Source organism: Rhinolophus sinicus, chromosome X (genome assembly GCF_036562045.2).
Source record: "Rhinolophus sinicus isolate RSC01 chromosome X, ASM3656204v1, whole genome shotgun sequence".
Lineage (NCBI taxonomy): Eukaryota > Metazoa > Chordata > Mammalia > Chiroptera > Rhinolophidae > Rhinolophus > Rhinolophus sinicus.
The window spans coordinates 62,468,452-62,474,728 of record NC_133768.1 but is presented as its reverse complement, the minus strand read 5'-3'; the positions used below and the strand labels follow the sequence as shown (position 1 = coordinate 62,474,728).

General features: G+C 35.6%; 1 pseudogene; it reads right to left on the bottom strand.

The window, feature by feature from the left end:
- Positions 1–3,632: 3,632 nt before the first annotated feature.
- LOC109438468 (thioredoxin) lies at positions 3,633–3,950 on the bottom strand (annotated as a pseudogene).
- Positions 3,951–6,277: the final 2,327 nt, after the last annotated feature.

Below are 6,277 nucleotides of genomic sequence, written 5' to 3'. Positions count from 1 at the left end.
ATTTGTATAACTTTTATTTCTTGATCTCGTCTTACTACTCTGAATAGGACTTCAAATGCTGTATTAAATAATAATGGTGAGAATGGACTTCTTTGTCATTTTACTGATCTTAGAGGAAAATCTTTCAGCCTTTAACTATTAAGTATGACGTTAGTTGTGTACATTATCTTGTTGAGGTAAGGGCCTTCTATTCACAGACTGTTGAGTTTTTATTATAAGTGGATGTTGAATTTTGTCAAATGCTTTCACTACATGTATTGAGATGATCACATGATTTTTATCATTGGTATTGATATAGTGTATCACAGTAAATGTGTTTTTTTTTTTTTTTTTTTAGATATTGAATCATCATTGCATCCCCGGAGTAAATTCCTCTTGATCATGGTATATAATTTTATTTTTTTATTATTGTTATTTTTTTCCCTTTTAAATTTTTTATTTTTCAATTACAGTTGACATTCAATATTATTTTATATAAGTTTCAGGTCTACAGGGTAGTGGTTAGACATTTATAGAATTTACAAAGTGATCCCCTCAATAGTCTAATACCCACCTGGCATGCTACATAGTTATTACAATATTATTGACTACAATCCCTATGCTGTACTTTACATCTACCTATTTTGTAATTACCAATTTGTACTCCTTAATCCTCTCAACTTTTTCACCAGCTGCCAAATCCCCTCTCATTTGGTAACCATCAGTTTTGTTCTCCATACCTGTCAGTCTGATTCTGTTTTTTTTTTTTCGTTTCGTTTTGTTTGTTTGTTTTGTTGTTTAGATTTCACCTATAAGTGAGATCATATGGTATTTGTATTTTTCTGTGTGACTTATTTCACTTAGGATAATACCCTCTAGGTCCATCCATATTGTTGCCAAAGGTAAGATTTAATTCTTTTTTATGGCTGAGTTATGCAACATATCTTCTTTATCCAGTTGTCTATTGATGGACACTTGGGTGGCTTCCATATCTTCGTGATTGTAAATAGCACTGCAGTGAACACAGGGGTGCATATATGTTTTTGATTTAGTGATCTGAATTTCTTGGATAAAAATGCAGAAGCAGAATTGACGGGTCATAAGGTAGTTCTATTTTTAAGTTTTTGAGGAACCTCCAAATTGTTTTCCATAGTGGCTGCACAAATTTGCAATCTCATCAATAGTGCATGGGGTTTCCCTTTTATCCAAATCCTCACCAACACTTGTTTTTTATTATTATTTATTTTTCAGTAACAGTTGACATTCAATATTCCGTTATATTAGTTCCAGGTGTCCATCACAGTGGTTAGACATTTATATAATTTATGTCTGGATTAGTCTATACCCACCTGGCACTATACACACTTGTTGCAACATTATTGACTATATTCTCTATGTTGTACTTTACATCCCTGTGACTATTTTGTAACTACAAATTTGAAAGACTTACTGTTTCTTGATTTATTGAGGATAGCCATTCTGACAGCGAGGTGGTATCTCACTGTGGTTTTAATTTGCATTTCTCTGATGATTAGTGATGTTGAGCATCTTTTCATATGTCTATTGGCCATCTGTATGTCCTCTTTGGAAAAATGTCTATTCAGGTCCTCTGCCCATTTTTTAATTTGATTTTTATTGGTGTTGAGTTGCATGAGTTCTTTCTAAATTTTGGATATTGACCGCTTATCAGATATATCATTGGCAGAAACATTCTCCCATTCAATAGGTAGTCTTTTCATGTTGTTGATAGTTTCCTTTGTTGTGCAAAAATTTTTTGGTTTGATGTAGTCCCATTTGTTTATTTTTTTCTTTTGTTTACATTGCCCAAGGAGATATGTCATAAAATAATTACTAAGAGTAATATCCGAGAGTGTACTGCTTATATTTTCTTCTAGGTGTGTTACGGTTTTTGCTCCTACATTTAAGACTTTAATCCATTTTGTGTTTATACTTGCATATGCAGTAAGAAGGAGGTTCAGTTTTATATTTTTGCACGTATCTGTCCAATTTTCCCAACACCATTTATCGAATAAGCTGTCCTGACCCTATTTTATATTCCTGCCTTCTTTGTCATAGATTAAATGACCATATAAGCATGGATTTATTTCTGGGCTCTCTATTCTGCTACGTTGATCTATCTGTCTGTTTTTATGCCATTACCATGCTGGTTTGATTACTAAGGCCTTATAGTATAGTTTGATATCAGATAGCATGATACCTCCAACTTTGTGCTTTCTTAAGACTGCTGTCACTATTCAGGTTTTTTTTTTATGTTTCCATATAAGTTTTAGGATTATTTGTTCTAGTTCTGTCAAAAATGTCATTGGTATTTTTATAGCAATTGCACTGAATCTATAGATTGCTTTGTGTAGTATTGACATTTTAACAATGTTATTTCTTCCTATCCATGAACATGGTATATGTTTTCATTTATTTGTATCTTGTTCAGTTACATCCTTCAATGTCTTATAGTTTTGTGAGTACACGTCTTTTACTTCCTTGGTTTCATTTATTTCTAAGTACTTTTTAAATGCAATTGCAAGTGAGATTGTTTTCTTAATTTTTCTTTCTGCTATTTCATTATTGGTATATAAAACTACACCAATTTTTGAATATTAATTTTATATCCTGCTTCTTTACTGAATTCATTTGTCAGTTCTAATGTTTTGGGGTTTTTTTGGTAGAATCTTTTGGGTTCTCTGTATATAGTATTATGTCATCTGCAAATAATGACAGTTTTACTTCTTCCTTTCCAATCTGGAGGCCTTCTATTTCTTTTTCTTGTTTGGTTGCTGTGGCTAAGACTTCCAATACTGTGTTGAATCAAAGTGGTGAAAGTATACATCCTTGTCTTGTTCCTGACCTTAAGGAAAATGCTTTTAGTTTTTTTTTCCATTGAGTATGATGTTAGGTTTATCACATATGGCCCTTATTATGTTGAGGTATATTCCCTCTATTCCCGTTTTTCTCATACACAGATGCTGGATTTTATCAAATGTTTTTTCTGTATCTACTGATATGATCAGATGATTTTTATGTTTAATTTTGTTTATGTGGAGTATCATGTTAATTGATTTCTGGATATTGGTGTGACCTTTCATCTATGGAATAAATACCACTTGATCATGGTGTATGATCTTTTTCAGGTATGGCAAAATTCGGTTTGCTAACATTTTGTTTAGGATTTTCATCTGTGTTTCTCTGGGATATTGGCCTAGAATTTTTTTTTTTTTTGTTTGTTTTTTTTTTTTTGTTAACGTCTTTGTCACGTTTTTGAATCAGCGTAATGGTGCCTCATAGGATGAGTTTGGGAGCCTTCCCTTCTCTTAATTTTTTGGAATAGTTTGAGAAGAATAGGTATTAATTCTTCTCTGAATGTTTGGTAAAATTCACCTGTGAAGCCATCCAGTCTAGGACTTTTGTTTAATGGGAGATTTTTGACTACTGACTTGATTCATTGGTAGTAATTCGTCTGTTCAGATTTTCTGTTTCTTCTTGTTTTTTTTTAAAACAATGTAGAATTAATATTTTATTCTCATTTATAATTAGATGGCAGTTGAATATAATTTTCTACTTGATCTTTTCTTTTTGTAAATAAAAAAATTGACAAGTTTTGAAGAGCCAATGGCTGGTTATGTTTTCAGAATACAAAATTAGATTAATTTATTGATGGTGGATTCAAGTTTTTCCATACTAGCTCCAGAAAGTACACCCACCATTTGTCCATTTTTCAAAAACTGGAAGGTTAGCATGCATATGACGTCACAATCTGAAGCAACATCCTGACAGTCGTCCACATCCGCTTCAAGGAACACCACATTGGAATACTTCTCAGATAGGCAATGAAAGAATAGCTTGATCATTTTGCAAGGCCCACACCACGTGGCTGAGAAGACAGCTACTACGAGCTTATTTTCTGCAGTGTTCAAAGCTTTCTCAAAAGCCAACTTGCTCCCGATCTTCTTCACCATTTTGGAGGCTGAGTTCTGACAAGCAACCACAAGAACCGATGGAAGTGGACGCAAAGGGCCAGAATAAGCTTCTCTCTTTCTTTTTGATTGAGCCATGGAAGATTGTATATTTCTAGGAATTTATTCATGTCTTCCAGATTGTCCAATTTTTTGGCATATAATTGTTCATAATATTTTCTTATAATCCTTTGCATTTCTTTGGTGTCACTTTTTACTTTTCCACATTCGTTTCTGATTTTATTTATTTGGGTCCTCTCTTTTTCTTGATTAATCTGATTAAAGTTTTGTCAATTTTGTTTATGTTTTCAAAAAAACAAGCTCTTGGTTTCATGGTTCATTTGTATTTTTTTTTAGATTAGATTTCAATTATTTCTATCTTAGATATTACTAATTCTCTCCTCCATCTGGTCAGCTCTATTTCTTAAGCTCTCTATTTCATTCTTCATCTCTTTTATTGAGTTCCTCAGTTCCAGAATTTCTGTTCGGTTCTTTTCGAAAATTTCAATCTCTTTGGTAAAGTTTTCATTTTGTTTGTTGATTTTATTTCTGAGTTCATTAAACTGCCTATGTAAGATTTCTTGCATCTTGTTTTTGTTTTGTTTTGTTATGTTTTTCCCAAAACTGCAATCTTGAATTCTCTGTCATTTAAGTCACGTATTTCCACGTCTTTATGTTGTGGAGATTTTTAATTTTCATTCTGAGCTTCCTTGTTACCTTGGTTATTCATGGTAATTGATGAATTATTTCTCTTCCTGGGCATTTATGGGAATGGATTGTGCAGCAGGTTGACATGAAGAGGTCTTTCTTTTGTTTTCTAGTAGGTAGTGCTGGAGCATTTTAGTTTAGTTTCTCTTGCTACCGTGTTTCCCCGAAAATAAGACCTAACCGGAAAATAAGCCCTAGCATGACTTTTCAGGATGACTCCCCTGAACATAAGCCCTAATGTGTCTTTTGGAGCAAAAATTAATATAACACCTGATCTTTTTTCAGAGAAACACAATATGTTCTTGTTTCTTGCAATGGAAGTTTCCCTGGGGAGTTTGATGTCTCATATGTGAACAGATTCCCTCAGTCTCAGGGCACCACCCTCATGGGAGGAAGTGGTGGGAGATAGTATTCTGAACCCCTGAAATCCCAATGCTGCCCCTGTAGCCACATGCAGAGCTGTGCACCTCAGTAGCCCTATGTGGCCCTCCTGTGATCAGCTGGGAAAGGTGGGAGTGGGGTGGGTTGGGAGAGTCAACTGGTATGTTGTGTCTTTGTTTTCCTCTGAGTAATGACGACTGCCAGACCCCAGCTGCCTCACCCCTATAGCTTCTCCCTTGTCACTGGAATTCGCTGCAGTCTGTGTCTACCACTCTGGAACTATCTCTCCAATTCTCAGGGCTATAGATATTTTGCTTTTTATTCTGACACTGCTACAGTTTTTTATGGGACCTGCTGCTAACACTGGGAGGGTTTGGGGGAGGTGAACTCTGAGAGGGTCAGGGGAGGCAACTAGGTTCCATGGGTTTGTTTTCTGCCTGGCACGAGGACTGTTAGGCCATAGTTGTCGCATTTTTGTATCTGGTCTTTGTCACGAGGTCTCTACCCTGATCATCGGCTTCAGCTGTATTATATGCTGATCATTCAGGCAGGATTATTCAGGGCCACAGAGAGTGTATCTGCAGTCTCAATCCTCACCTCTCCTGGGACTGCAGTGAGCTTTGGGCTGTGTCAGTGGCCCCCATCTCTGCATGTCTGCCTTCCCTGTTCCCCTGTTCTCCCCAATTCACCCATCTTAAGATGTTTCAATGCATAGATCTCTCAGATGTGTTTATGTGTTGCATAAGGATTCCTTTGTTGAATTATATCTGTTCAACTTGTTGTAACTTCAAAGGGACAGATCAAGGGGACCCCTCACATCACCGTGTTTATGACATCAGTCTCCTTTAAATTCTTTATCAGGCAAATTACTTATCTCCATTTCATTAGAGTTTTTGTTTTGTTTTGTTTTGTTTTCTGGTGTTTTTCTTTATTCCTTAATTTGGGGCATATTTTCTGTCTTCCCATTTTGTTTGACTCTGTGTGTATGTTCCTATGTGTTAAATAAAATAGCTGTCTCTCCCAATCTTGAAAACATGGCCTGTGTGTAGACCATGCGCCAGATGGTTTTGGTAGGCCGGTTGTAGTTAGGATGGTACATGTGGTGCCTGTTGTGCTGCCTGTCCAGAAGGTTGGATTCTGAGCAGTACAGCCTGGTGTACACATGTGTGTGGTAGCTCTCTCTTTTGTCTGTCCACAACCAGAATGGTGTTCGTTAAGGTCAGCCTGATTGTGGGTGCATT